General features: G+C 38.4%; 1 pseudogene; it reads right to left on the reverse strand.

Moving 5' to 3' along the window:
• Positions 1-13,272: 13,272 nt before the first annotated feature.
• On the reverse strand, positions 13,273-14,880 carry LOC148025708 (protein PHOSPHATE-INDUCED 1 homolog pseudogene; annotated as a pseudogene).
• Between the last annotated feature and the right edge of the window lie 1,399 nt (positions 14,881-16,279).

Below are 16,279 nucleotides of genomic sequence, written 5' to 3' on the forward strand. Positions count from 1 at the left end.
GAATCTTGCATAAGGAGTGCTCCTATTCCAGATCCACTAGCGTCAGTGACTATTAGGAAAAATGGTCTATTAAGTCAGGTAATTGCAATACAGGAGCATGAGTTAAAGCATGTTTCAATAAATCAAAGGAATTTTGTTGATTGTCGGATCAATGATACACAATTCCTTTTTTTAATAATTTTATCAAAGGTAATGCAAGTAATGAAAATTTTCACATAAATTTTTTATAAAAGCTAGCAAGACCTAAGAAAGAATGTAATTCGTGCACATTTTTAGGTATCGGCCAATTCAAAATTGCTTCTATCTTTTTAGGGTCAACTTTAATACCTTCAGATGAAACAATATGTCCTAGGTATTCAATTTGTGTTTGGAAAAATTCACTCTTTTCACGATTAGCATATAATTGATTCTCTTTCAATAATTTGAAAACCAAAGATAAATGTTCAGAATGCTCATTTTCATTCTTACTGAAAACCAATATGTCATCAAAGAAAACGATGACACAATGCTGATGCTTCAAAAATATGTGATTCATCATACGACTGAATGTGGCTGGTGCATTAGTTAAACCAAAATGCATAACAAGGAATTCATAGTGTCCAAATTGTGTTCTAAATGCAGTTTTGAATATATCAGATGTGTCCAGTCGTACTTGATGGTATCCAAATTTTTAAGATATATCTTGCTAAAAATTGCAGATGCTTGTAGTTTGTCCATAAGATTGTCTACCCTAGGAATCGGATATCTATTCTTAACAGTGATCTTATTTAGGGTATGATAATCAATGCACATCCTATAGATATTGTTTTTCTTCTTCACTAATAGGACAGGTGCACCAAATGGAGAACTACTGGGTCTAATGAGTCCTCGGGTTAACAATTCTTCAACTTGGGCTTGAATTTCTTTCTGTTCAATTTGGTTATGTCTATATGGTGCTTTACATGGTGGTTGTGATCCAGGAATTAGGTCTATTTTGTGATCTTTGGGATGTATAGGTGGTAAGCCAGATGGTAAGTCAGCAGCAAAACAATCGTGAAATTGGGAAAGAAATTATGCGTGCTTAGGATTCATCTGATTTTCTTTAACTTCAATCTCATTCACCCATATTAAGTAGGATTTGCTACCTTTTCATAATGCACATTTAGCTTGTGTATGACTAAGCAATGGAAAATGATAAAAAATGTGCATACCATACACTGTGATTTGTTTCCCATTAGAATGAATCTTCATTGAATACGTGGAATAATCTATATCAGGATTATACTGATGACGCCAAGGCATTCCTAAGATAATGTCACTAGGTTGTAAAGGCACAACTAAGAAATTTCTATGTTCAACATAATCACCAATTTTAATTTCTAAGCCATGCACTTCTTGTGTTCCATTGTATCTAGTGCCTAAGAATGCAGCCTTGGTGCGATAATGAGTAGAAACAGTATGTAAATTCAATTCTTTGACCAATTTTACAGAAATAAAGTCGTGTGTGCTCCCATCATCATGTAAAACAGTCTTTTCTTTACCATGCACAAGATATTTCATCGTTAATAAAGAATGGGGATTTGGCATACCTGGTAAAGTATCTGAAGTAGTACTGATATCGTCATCGTCTTCTGTGAAATCTGGCATTTCTTCATGTTCTTCATCTTCTGTTGCTCCCAAATAGTTAATGTGAACAATTGGCTTTTTGGATTGACAATTCGCCGCTAGATGTCCAGGTTGATGGCATTTATAACAGACTATGGGTTTAGCCTTAGACACATTATTGGTAATAGCTGAAAGTTTAGGAATGTTGGAATTTGGCTGGAAAGATGGCTTAGGATTTGGATTTGTATTTGATGGTAAAGCAGGGGTCGTGTCCAAGATTTACGGAATGAAGATGGATAGGAAACAATTTTGATTGAATCTTCAAAAATTTGAATTGAATTGTTTTGAACCAAAGTTACCATTAGTTTGAAATTGTTGCAGTCGCTTCTCTCGTCCTCGAATTTTGTCTTCAGCATCATGGGCCAAGGAAATTGCATCTTCGAGAGTCGTTGGCTTGAACATGTTCACCTCCGTATAAAAATATCCAAGTAAGCCAGACATAAACTTACGTTTATGGGTTGCTTCAGGTACATCTTCGAGCATTCAAAGTTGCAATAAAGCATTCCAAAAACGCTCGGTATATTGTGAAATAGGCTCATGATCCCTCTGTTTTGCAGAAGATCCCACTGCTTGATTGCTTTTTCGTGGAATTGGGGTGGAAGGAAATTTTGCAAAAAAAAAAAGGAAAGTCTCCCAAGTAGTAGGACAATGAATACTTTTGTGGATAACAGTCCACCATAGGGATGCTCTGTCCCCACTAGAGGATTAGTGACACACTTAATTTTGTCTTTCTCAGCATATTGTTCTTCATGGAAATAATCATCAAATTGACTTATAAAAGCAAGAACAGTCTTTACATCGCGTGAGCCATTGAAAGTACAAAATTTAAAATTTCTTTTACTTATCTTTGTTTCTTTCCGAATAGATTACACTTCAAGTGTCGCATCGATCGTACGTCGTATAAGATCTTCAGATTGTGGTCCATCTTGGTCGGTGGTAGATTGTTGCAAATTGGCCAATTGAGCTTGCAAAGTTTGGCTTGCTCTTTGTTCCTCTTGAAGCTGCATCATAATTAGATCCAGTTTTTGCTCCATCGTTGGTTCCGGTAAATCACCTTTAGCCATAAAATCTTCCATGGTTTGATTGGACATCCTGCAAAATTCTAAAAGACTTCACACACTCGAAATCTTGTTAGCGGGATTAGCGTAGCTCAAAATCGGGTTTACAAGGCTTATTTCTTTTTTTTTTAAATGGCTTTTTGCAGTATTTCTTCTTTGTGGATGCTAAAATTGATGTCACGGTCTTCTTCCAAGAGGATGCTTCGTGTGTGTAGTCTACGTGTAGCAATCTTGTTTTGGAATTGAACTCTATCACAGTGCAGGGTGAACAGTAGCTTGCAGAGAGGGTAAAAACCGATTCGGGATTAACTAGTGTGAACTATTGGTATGGGAGAGATTAAAACCTTTAAACTTTAGAAAAATCATTAACCTTAAGCTTTAGTAAAAGCTTAATGATTTTAAACCAGTCGATCAGGACGGCGGCATGTCGTCAATGCAATTATCGCCAATGAAAACATCCTCATGCAGTATTTCGAAAAAAATTTGAAGCTAAGTTTTTTAAATACTGCTTATTAAGCTTTTAACTCAAAGCTTAATCTTCTCTGTTCTCTGTAATAAAGAGACTTACAAAAGATCTTCAGAGGTGGTCCTCCGCTTCCTGGGAGAGGTCCTTCGCGATCCAACAACATAGCAAGGGCCTCTTCACTGCTAGGAACGCGCTGGTATTGACGGATTGCTGCGAGACTGACTGTAGAGCTCGATCGTTCTAGGAGCTCTACCTTCGCGTGAGATGGTAAGCGATTGGAATCCCTCGATCTCACCTTTGCTCTGATACCACTGGTGCACAAATCGGATGTTGTATGTGTACGTAGCGAGTGCCGGAAGGTCCCCAAGAACAAAAGAACTCTACTTTTGCACAAAAAACAAAAGAGAAGGCTTGCATTACATGAAGCAAAAGACTAATTGGGTACAATCTCCCCCCATGCCTTGTGTGAGCGCTCCACAAAGCATGTATTTGATATATTATTCATCTCCAAGCTCAAAAAATAGCCCAATTTACAATTAGCATGCTTTAGCTTTTGTGTTTGCTTTTGTCCCATTAAAGAATTAAAGAGATTAGGTGCCCAAAGAGTCGGGTTGTGCCCAAATACAATGTCCAATAACAAAGATTTAAATCGTGTGTCCATGCGCATACAAAATAATAAATAAATGTCAGGTGCTTCAATAAATAAGCGTGTCAAAATAAATATTGGTGCCACGCCTAAGATTTGCACCCATCAAAATGATAATTTCTTCTAAATAACTTGAATACACGCTATCGCCCAGTGCTTCCCAACACCACTGCTGCCTGCTCTACACATCAAGTGAAGCATTCACAATTGTTAAAAAATAATAAAATTAAACCAACAAAAGTGAATACTTAACAGTCTTCAGCTACAAAATAAATAAATTGGTTAGAACTCAATCCTAACCTTAATTTATTACGAGTGTGCACTCTAAACTCATAAACATCCATTAATTTAAATATGTATTTTGCGGAATCACCTGCTATGGAATCACCCACTTGCACATTAAATTAACAAGATGCCCGAAAAGAACAGGTGTCCCCATCAACTTTTCACACAAGGAATTCACCTTGTGTATGAGCCCCGGCAATAAATATAATTTTACAGAATCCACCGCAAAACCTCACAGAATCCACCGTGGAATATGCCTCTTGGCATCAAAATTTTCCTAATGCACAATGTAATAGGTGGAAGTAGAGCTTTTTCCTATATTAGCTAGGGGACTATATGATGGTGGGGAAGTGCATCAAATCCATCCCTTCCCCTTACTTGTACACCCTCAACACAAATGAAGTTTTGCTACCAAACTATACAATCCAAATGCAATTGTGTTCCTTGCATGTGTCATTCAAATCCTTCCACTTTGCTATGTTTAGCAATGTGCCATATCCAGAAGAGTTGAGAATAGAGACCCTCAGCCTCTACCACCTGGCTTCGATATCCACCACCCATGTGTGTGAAAATAATATACTATAATATTACATAAGTGTGTGTGTAAAATATGGTATGACTATGTAATAATGTGTATCTAATATATTTATATAATATAATCTTAATACATTATACACACATTTATGTATTAATATTATATTTATATAAATTTTAATATATATAGTATAATATATATAGTTTATGAAATAAAAAATATTTATATCTAACATACATACATACATATATAACAACATTTCTATATACATTAATGTATATAATTTAGTATAATAATGCATTTCATCTTACATATAAAAAAACGTATTTATCACATATTATATTTAATAAAAGTTTTTATAAATAAATTTAATAAAATAAAATATTTTCATATCTTATATTTAATATAAAAAAGTATTTATATTATATTATGTTTACATATATATATATATATATATATGTAATATTTTAATTATGTAAAAATATATTATCTAATACCATAATTAGGAAAATATTTTATAAATATGTTTTAATACAATACTCTGTGTGTGTGTGTGTGTGTGTGTGTGTGTGTGTGTGTGTGTGTGTGTGTGTGTATTAGATATACATTTATAAAATATATTTATTGTATTTACATGTATAATATATAAGTATTCATATACATTTACATCAAAAATATTTTTATATTTGTAATATTAAATATGTTTTTTGTATTAAATTAAATTAAAAAACGTATACAAATTTGTACACTTAGCCATGTATGTGTATATAGATGCATATTCATAGTCGTGTATAATCAATGCATATCCAATTGACATTGACGTATGTTCGACATTATGTGGCAATGTGACTTGTAGAGTCGAAAATTCGACATTCAATTGAAAGCCCTATGCTTCACTATAAAGTGTCTCTACTGCTCACTCACTCATCATTATGCCTACATGAGAAATGGACAACAACACATGACATAGGTAGAGGGGCTCGAGGTTGGTTACATGTAGGCATGATCACAAAGGGGCATGGGTGGAGTCGACAAGTCAAAGTCATGTGAACCCGTTTAGTAGAGCATGGCAGGGGTTGGGAGTGCACCATGTGGCCTGTGCCCCGCCGACCTCCCCTTAATAGTAGTAAAAGATGAGCTTCAATCACACTTCTCCATGACATTGTAAGAACAAACATGAATGGCTTGGCCTCTCTTGAGACCACCCTTCTTTTTCTCTTTCATGTTGTTTAGTGAACTACTTCTTTCCTTCTTTTATACTCTTGAGAGAACTATGATTCCTTCTTCAAATATCATCATCTATTCCTGTAGCTTTGATCGTCCCATGCAGTCTATTATTACAAACCATATTTATAAGTATGTAAAATTGGCAGTACTCTAATGACTATGCTTATGTAGAATACTTGGAAACATGTCATCTAATATGATTCCTAATGGAAACACTTGAACATATGATATAGATTTTGAGAAATTTGAAGTCAATATCATATGCCAAGTTAATGCAAACTAATTGGTATAGTGTCATGATGTTTATAAGCCTGCATATAGTATAATCTACAATAGCAAGAGCAAAAACATATATCATATATGAATGGTTTCACCACTCTCTTTTAGAATGCATAGTGATATTGAATTTTAGATTACCAAAATAGAAATGCATAAATCTTTTGGTGTTCTGGTTTGTTTATGGAGAGAGAGAGAGAGAGAGAGAGAGAGAGAGAGAGAGAGAGAGAGAGAGAGAGAGAGAGAGAGAGAGAGAGAGAGAGAGAGAGAGAGAGAGAGAGAGAGAGAGAGAGAGAGAGAGAGAGAGAGAGAGAGAGAACGGCTCATCCTTGCTAATGTGGACATGTATGATCAAAGTGAACGGCCCTTCCTAGCTAAATTTCCCTAATGCACAATGTAATAGGTGGAAGTAGAGCTTTTGCCTATATTAGCTAGGGGACTACATGGTGGTGGGGAAGTGCATCAAATCCATCCCTTCCCCTTACTTGTACACCCTCAACACAAATGAAGTTTTGCTACCAAACTATACAATCCAACTACAATTGTGTTCCTTGCATGTGTCATTCAAATCCTTCCACTTTGCTATGTCTAGCAATGTGCCATATCCAGAAGAGTTGAGAATAGAGACCCTATATCCACTACCCATGTGTGTGAAAATAATATACTATAATATTGCACAAGTGTGTGTGTAAAATATGGTATGAATATGTAATAATGTGTATGTAATATATTTATATAATATCATCTTGATACATTATACACACATTTATGTATTAATATTATATTTATATAAACTTTAATATAGATAGTATAATATATATAGTTTATAAAATAAAAATATTTATATCTAACATACATACATACATACATACATACATACATATATAAAATCAACTAAAAACTTATTTATAGAATGTTATATTTAATAAAACATTTAAATACATACTATTCAAATAAGTGCTAATACAATATTGGATTTATATTATATTATATATATAATGATAATATACATTAATATATATAATATATAACAACATTTCTATATATATTAATGTATATAATTTAGTATAAGAATGTATTTCATCTTGCATATTAAAAATGCATTTATCACATATTATATTTACATATATGTATTTATATATTTATGTAACATTTTAATTATGTAAAAATGTATTATCTAATACCATAATTAGGTGTATATATATATATATATAGAGTATTTACATGTATAATATATAAGTATTCATATACATTTACATCAAAAATATTTTTATATCTGTAATATTAAATATGTTTTTTGTATTAAATTAAATTGAAAAATGTATACGAATTTGTACACTTATTTATACACTTGGTCATGTATGTGTATATAGATGCATATTCATAGTTGTGTATAATCAATGCATATCCAATTGACATTGATGTATGTTCGACATTATGTGGCAATGTGACCTGTAGAGTCGAAAATTCGGCATTTAACAGAAAGCCCTATGCTTCACTATAAAGTGTCTCTACTGCTCACTCACTTATCATTATGCCTATAGGAGAAATGGACAACAACACATGACATAGGTAGAGGGGCTCGAGGTTGGTTACATGTAGCCATGATCACAGAGGGGCATGGGTGGAGTCGACGAGTCAAAGTCATGTGAACCCTTTCAGTAGAGCATGGCAGGGTGGGGAGTGCACCATGTGGCCTGTGCCCCGCCGACCTCCCCTTAATAGTAGTAAAATATGAGGTTCAATCACACTTCTCCATGACATTGTAGGAACAAACATGAATGGCTTGGCCTCTATTGATGTTGGCCTCTCTTGAGACCACCCTTCTTTTTCTCTTTCATGCTGTTTAGTGAACTACTTCTTTCCTTCTTTTATACTCTTGAGAGAACTATGATCCCTTCATCAAGTACCATCATTTATTCCTATAGCTTTGATTGTCCCATGCAGTCTATTATTACAAACCATATTTATAATGTTGAGAAATCAAATAATGTATGCCTAGAAGAGGCTTTGTATAAGAGAGATGACAAAAGTTGTATGCTCCAAAATGCTCTAGGAAGAGATGTCCAAAATCCCATAAGCACAGAGAGGAAAAGTGGTAATATCCAAAAGCTATATAAGCATGTACTTGACACTCATTTCAATGCAATGGAACTATCAATTTGAATTATTGTCAGTGTCATTGTCCATCTTACACAAGAATGTGTTTATGAGTCCAAGCTTCCATCTTGGAACCTAATTCACTTGTGAAACAGTTAGTCTATCTAAGTCCATATCATTATGAGTAATGTCTTCATTTTTCATCCACCATAGCTAAACCTTGCTCTAGATCCGTATTTCTCAACATGGCATCAGAGCCATGGCTAAGCTAGGTAGCTAGTGGTGTGATTTCTTCTTCTTTGCAAGCTCTACAATATGTCGCTCTTTCATTCTTCTCCTTGTACAAGTCTACTTCCATCCAACATCAAGTGTGTGTAGGAGAATCTCGAGGAAAGAGATACTGTTGGAAGAGCTCAAGGGAGAAGGTGCTACTCAAGGCAATCAAGAAGCTTGGTTTGGTCTTCACCTTGAAGTTACTCATACCTCAACCAAAGGAGCTGCCTATCCCACAAACAAAGGCTCTATTCTTCTCATAAGTAGAGGGGCTAACTTCAAGAAGCTAGGGGGCTATTTTTTTTGTCTCTGTTAAGTGACAGAGAAATCAAGTTAAAAGAAGAAGATAAAGATTGAATCTCTATGGCTGTGGAGTCAATGTCCAAGAGTAGTTTTGTTTAGTCTAATGTACGCTGGTCTGAATGGACTTGAAAGCCTACAAGACAAAGTAAGAAGTCAAGAGAAAAGGGTAAGTTGCTGTCGTGGAGTTCCATAATTGCTGGATTCTGTAGTCCCTGTTGTCTTGCACATAGACGACCTCAAACAATCTGCATAGCTGTGTCATCAGATCTGTCGAAGGCTGTTGACATCCTCATGGCATGGTACCGATAGAGTAACAAGAGATCGAGTGCTGCTGTCAGGAAATAAGGCCGCTGTACTGAAAGGAAGAATCTAGAAGACCGAGAAAGCAATGCAGTCTGACGGGATCAATCTTGGAAGATGAGACTGCAGGTCTGCATCTCAATCACAGAAGAGAGCACAAAAAACGATAAGGGTTTGGTCTATTCAGTTCAACCTTAACATTAAGATTAAAATCAACCCTTCCTAAGTACCCCCTTTCACACTATATCTCTCTAACCAGCGTAGCACAAGCCCAGTTCATGCACGTAGCCTTTGAATTCATTTGTGCAATCATTGTAACAACAGTTCATACTCATAAGCACTCAAAAACTCATAAAAGTGTTGTTGCTACCAAGACACTTTGTAATTCCCACTTCAAAAATTATTTGCTTGCACTATGCACAAAAGTCGCAATTATCAAATCCCTTGTAAATCTCAATCTTCTTGTAAAAGGATAGACACTGCCTGAGATTTCTTGTGGTAAGACCTCCTACTCAAGATGATTGAAGTGGAACATATAGCAAAATTTAATGGTGAAGGCTTCCATGCTTGGAAGGAGAAGACCATGTACCATCTTATGCGGAAAGACTTATGGGACTTGTTTGAAGATGATGTAGATAACAAGAAGGAAGATGATTAAGATGGGTTCGTTGAAGAAGACCAGTTCAAAAGAATGGAAGAAGATGAATAACAAGGCACTAGGCATCATTGCTTGGGGACTAAGTGATGATGTGCTACATCATATATCTGGCATTAGAAATGCTAGAACCGCTTGGGAGGAACTTGACAGAATGTTTGGTACCCAAGCAAAGAACTCAAAGGTAAGACTACTCATGTAGTTTTATGAACTAGATATCAAAGACAATGCTTCTATGACCATGCACATTAACAAGTTCAAGAGCCTAAAAACCCAGCTTGCAACTCTTAAGAAGAATATTGATGAAGATGAAGCAATAGCCGTACTACTTGCAAGTGTAAATAAGGATCCATATGAAAACCTTGTGTCCACTCTAAGTAATGTTCCAAGTCTCTCACTCAAAGATATTGAGCACTCACTACTTGATGGAGAAAGCAAATTTAAAAGCAAAGATGTAAAAGAGACCAGCTCAAGGGAAAACCTCTTATACACTAGGGGAGCTACTGGACCCAAGGGAAGAGGTCGAGGATTCAATACCGACAACATGAGTCGGATGACATGTCATTATTGTGCTAAAACTGGCCATATTGTTAGTGAATGCTTCCACAAGAAAAGAGCACAGCAGATGCAGAATAACCACCACCAAAGTCAATTCATGAATGAAGAGGAAGAAAAAGATACTTCCGCTACCATCAACAACTATGACAAATTGTTTTAAGGAATTTGTTCCCATAGTGGATACTGTAAAAACCCTACCAAAAATGTAAAGTTTCAAGCCTTAACTTGACTAGGCTGCTAGAGAGCTAGTTTCCCGGGCCATGTCATCATGAAGGGGGGGCAAAAGCCAGCAAGGGTAGAGACTCATCATTTGAGGGGGGATGTTGAGAAATCAAATGATGTATGCCTAGAAGAGGCTTTGTATAAGAGAGATGACAAAAGTTGTATGCTCCAGAATGCTCTAGGAAGAGATGTCCAAAATCCCATAAGCACAGAGAGGAAAAGTGGTAATATCCAAAAGCTATATAAGCATGTGCTTGACACTCATTTCAATGCAATGGAACTATCAATTTGAATTATTGTCAGTGTCATTGTCCATCTTACACAAGAATGTGTTTATGAGTCCAAGCTTCCATCTTGGAACCTAATTCACTTGTGAAACAGTTAGTCTATTTAAGTCGTCTTCATTTTTCATCCACCATAGCTAAACCTTGCTCTAGATCCATGTTTCTCAACATATAAGTATGTAAAATTGGTACTACTCTAATGACTATGCTTATGTAGAATACTTGGAAACATGTCATGTAGTATGATTCCTAATGGAAACATTTGAATATATGATATAGATTTTGAGAAATTTGAAGTCAATATCATATGCCAAGTTAATGCAAACTAATTGGTATAGTGTCATGATGTTTATAAGCCTGCATATAGTATGATCTACAATAGGAAGAGCAAAAACATATATCATATATGAATGGTTTCACCACTCTCTTTAAGAATGCATAGTGATATTGAAGTTTAGATTACCGAAATAGAAATGCATAAATCTTTTGGTGTTCTGGTTTGTTTATGGAGAGAGAGAGAGAGAGAGAGAGAGAGAGAGAGAGAGAGAGAGAGAGAGAGAGAAGGGGGGGGAGGTTGATTGAAGGGGCTTATCATTATGCTAGAAAGGGTATGTGTGTTACATGTGCTACCAGGTTTAGTACTTGATTGGGTGATTTGGGGAGTTCGTTCATTTCCTCACTGATGCAAGAAGTTCTACCAACAAAGGGTGCAGGGCAAGATCAAACCCATCAAACCTATGGCCTCATTAAAAAATAAAAAGCCAAGGGTGTAGGTTTACAAGAGTTTATGCATATACAACACACTCCTTTCATATTTACATGCATAATATATGCCAACATTTATTCACACAGAGAGAGGCATACTTGCATAAACATGTGTGCACCCCCCTTCCCCGAATGTTTGTGATGAGAATCATACAATTTGTAGAGATATGATTTCCCTTTCTTTCCAATTCTACTTAAGGACCAAAGACTTGATGCTTGGTACAAATTTTATATGGAATAGAATGCCACATGGGCACTTACGGTAAAATCGTATTGGAACATCTATGTCCAAGTCGATTTCAAAACCCAAAACTTGGCACTCATTCGAACGTTGTATAGTCATAGAATGCCACGGGATAATGATTAATGTATTTGCGTGGGTTTGCCTCCATTTAGTTTTAAATCCATTAATTATCACATTATCTTCCTACTTTTTAGCTTTCCTGCTCAGTCAATATCTAGTGCTACAAAGTAATGGTGCTTTATTTAATTGTCACACGAGGTAATGGTGTTTCCTCTAATGGTCAAGTGACAAATTATGCCACTATCTAAGACTCTTTTGCATGTGTAGTAGATTTATTCCCTTCTCTTCCTATGACGAAGAATTTCATGTAGGCTCTCTACATAGATGTATTTGGAGGTTGTAATGTCATTCGATAGTGTACTTGATTGAGAGAGAGAAAGCAAGGCATAAATTTGTGATTAAGAATTTTAAGTGCATAATTCCCCAAATTGATAAGTTACATTCGAAACACATAATATACTACCTTCAAAAGTTTTATATCTTATGATTACATGTCACATTGTGTGGCATGTAGGAGTTGAGTTAGTTGCATATATTTGAAATGATATGGGTGTGCACCTTAGTTTTGGAATTCAACCAACACTATGGAGGTTAGAAAATGTCAATGTGAGGCTAAAGCTTGAGTACTATATAGAAAGATATATGCAAGAATCAAAGAAGAGATGGAAATGTATAAGTAATATACAACATTTGGCCTCACACTAATGTGGTAAACTTGGTAAACTTAACATTGTGCTCTATGAGAGAGAGAGAGAGAGAGAGAGAGAGAGAGAGAGAGAGAGAGAGAGAGAGTGTGTGTGTGTGTGTGTGTGTACGTTGACTATCTATGATGTGAAAAGGTTTTCTGTTTTTGTGCTTGGTGTAGTGTTTCGTTGCAAGAAGTATGTCCTATGTATGGGATATAATCAGAGTCGTGTCGCACTCGACTGTAGTGTGGGGAGGGAGACCCCACTCCCGCCACTATGAGCTCATGGCACCGTAGGAGTTTTGTGCTAGTAGAGTTAGTGGAGTTTGCTGTAGGCGTTGCTAGCGCAAGGAGAAAACACCGTTTTAGTAGCACTATCGCTAATGATTGGACCAATCAAGTTTTCTTTCCTAAGCTAGTCACGACCTCCTCTCCAACAATTGGGACCGCCTCTCTGACACACGACCTCTTTTCCTTAGCCTGGCAAACATTGGGTGCGAAACTGGAGCCACCTTTCTTGAAATATATCCCCACTACCTCGTGAAGCACTGCACGTGACACAGCCCTTACCTTATTAGAGAGAAAGAGAGGGAGAGAGAAGGTAAACAACATCACTTTAGAGGTGTCCAAATGACCTGAGCTGGCATGGTTGTACGGCAGAGTGCTAGTTTATATAACTTTGCTTGTTTTAAAGTTTAAACGCCATTTATTTATATTGATTTGTTTCTAAGATAGGTTGGTCGACAGTTTACATAATTTGGCTGACTTTAGACTCTGCATGTACCTTGAGATTCACCTTCTCGCTGGTTTGGTACTTGGGGGTCACGAGACGAGTTACGAATGTGATCCTCCCCTCGCCGGGTGTGAATCTCATAAGAACAGATCTGCAGTTGTGCGCAATGTGCGCGCGGCTTATGGTACACTCGGAATGGACAATGTATGAGAGAGAGAGAGAGAGAGAGAGAGAGAGAGAGAGAGAGCGAAGGGGTTAAGGAGGGGTGCAGGTGAGGGTGCGAGGGTTCCACAAGGCGGGCAAGAGGAACTCGCGGCCACCAACGCCATAGGCATTGAAGCTGGCCTTCGTCTTCTTGTCCACCAGGAGTTGGCCGGGGTACCCCGGGTAGGCGCCCGCCCCAAATGTGCCAGCACAGGCGGTGGCCGCCTCCAGAGGCACGGACGCCTCCCCTTCAAAGTAGCCCGTCCCGTAAGGATTCGTGGCGGCGCCCGCCAGGACGGTCCCCACCACCATCACCATGCCGTCTGCGCCCACGTCGCCGTTGGGCGGCACCAGCGGCGGGTTAGGCGGCCCGAATTGCGGTACCGCGAAGGGCCACGCGCACTGGCCCGGGCATTGCGTGGCCGCGTTGCCCACCCAGCCATACACCACCATCCTGCTGTGGGAGGCCCGGCTCGGGAACGTATAGTCGTGGAAGCCGCACGAGTCCATGCAGAACCGCTCCACTGCCACGTCCGCCGCCGTCAAAACCAGGTACACCGCCCCCGGTTTCTTCTTCGCCCGCAGGGCCCCTAGGGCCAGCGCCTCGATGTCGGAGCGCTTCAGGGCTTTCCCCTTCGAGTAAGCCGCGTCCGTGAGCTCGCCGGCAAGCGCGACGGAGGCCGGGACGGAGGCGTTGTGCCTGTCGTAGTAGGAGGAGAGGGGCTGCCACCAGGAGCTGACGGAGGGACGGCGGCGGCGCCTGACGGACGGCGAAGAGAGGGAGGAGAGGAAGTCGGTGATGACGGAGCGCTGGGCGGGCGTGAAGTCGCCATACCAGAGGAGGTAGAGGGAGAGGTGTTTGGGGGCGGTGAGGAGAGGCCCGTCGTGGTAAGAGAGAACGAGGGGCGAGCTTGGGACCAAGGCCGCCAGCCGACGGCTATTCAGAGGCCTGCAGGAAGCACCACCGCATTGCATCACGGCAACAAACAGCAGTAACGACGGCCAGACATTGAACCGCTTATAACACATAGCGCGCAGAAGAGAGAGAGAGAGAGAGAGAGAGAGATGGTAGCTGATGTGGTTCTGTGTATGTGATTGAGTATATGAGACACCGATCTGTGCGTGTATATGAGAGAGTTGGACCCGGATGCCTTAGAGGCTGAGTGTACCGGCTAGGTGCGTGAGAAATCGTGTGCTAATATTCCACTCTAGCGATGACTCTTCTCTATATATCCCCTCCATCACCTCCTTTATTATTACTAAACCGCGTGCCCATCGGCCTGACATGCTACCGAATTCTCCTGTAAGCCTTTTCTCGTTAGTAGCCGCTGCCTTTTTTGCCGCTCCTCCCGAGTCCCGAGTTCCGAGTCATTTGCCAATCGTATCTCCCGTCTCCACTACCCTCACCTAGCAGTAGCACATAATAATAGTCGTTCATCGTTCCCATCTCCTTTGCTTTGACGTTCACAATTACTTCTTCTTTCTTCGCAATCTCGCGACTCGCCACTTCCAAACCAAATCATCATTCACGAGCGAATAATCCTTTGACTTCTACAAAGATTAATGTTTATTGTTTTCACATGAGCCATGAATGTTGCATACAAAAGCACGGCCAACTTCCAAGTGCAGCAAGTTATAACATCTAAAATTTACAACTAGTTTTAAACCATTTGCATCGAATCTCCTATGATAGAAAAATATGAACATGTCTTGAAGTTGCCAAGCTATGTTGCACTATGCAAAGCGAATGAATGTAAGATACTCGAAAATGCTCATCGATGACTTATCAAATAAGTGATTCACCCCAAAACATCCTTCACAAAATAACAAGGTTAGAGTGAATATAATCAACACAAAACATCTCCTTTCACAAGAACACATCCCATCAACAAGGGCTTAATGATATAGCATCTAAGGCATGATCTTAAGCTACCCTACATGAAGGCTCAACCAAGCCATCAACGTGTGATGTGCATATGCACACCAATATAACTTATAGAAACCAACTGAGGGAGCACTAATTAGAGTATAACAAAATTTTGTGTCGAAGTGTCGTAAGAACATTGTTGGTGTTCTCAATATCAAGTACAAAGTTACACTTAATTTATCAAGTGGCATAAAAGTGCAAGAATTGAGGATCATGGTAGTAAGGCATAATCAACAGATACAAATAGATACATAAAGCGTAATAGTGCCCTTCTTAACATGGTCAAAATCCGTAATTAGATGACTATTAAATATGCCAACTTGGAGCCTCAATCAACATCATACAAGCCGGTTTTTGTAGGAAACCTTTTATGCCAAATGACACGAGAGGTAATTATATTGGGGGACACTTGGTCATGACATCTCTATGTCCTAGTCCTAAAGGCTTTTAAGAAAAACCAATAGATTATGTAGAATGCTACATCGTCTCACTAAAACGTCGCTATGTACTTAGAAACTAGCTTGAAAGTTAGCTTCCATACTTTGCCAATTTAGCTAAAAAGAAGGTTATCTCCCTTAAGAAGCTCTTAAGTATATTATAGTAGATATGTGTGTAATATGTATCCATTAAGCAAGGGGTGCTGAAGGAGTTTAATAAAGCATCGGGACTAAGGAAGCACTACAAGTCTAAGTAAGGTCATGTCTAAAAGAAGAAAGGCTTAATCAAGGTGAAAGGGTAGTAGTGAAAGAGGTGGGCATTGGATAGAATCGGTAGTTACTTTGGTACAACCTTAGATGGGGGGCTCTCTTGGCATGGATGATCATCCACA

The sequence above is a fragment of the Lygodium microphyllum genome, chromosome 14 (assembly GCF_053477565.2).
Source record: "Lygodium microphyllum isolate KBCC chromosome 14, Lygodium_microphyllum_v1.1.10, whole genome shotgun sequence".
Taxonomy (NCBI): Eukaryota; Viridiplantae; Streptophyta; class Polypodiopsida; order Schizaeales; family Lygodiaceae; genus Lygodium; species Lygodium microphyllum.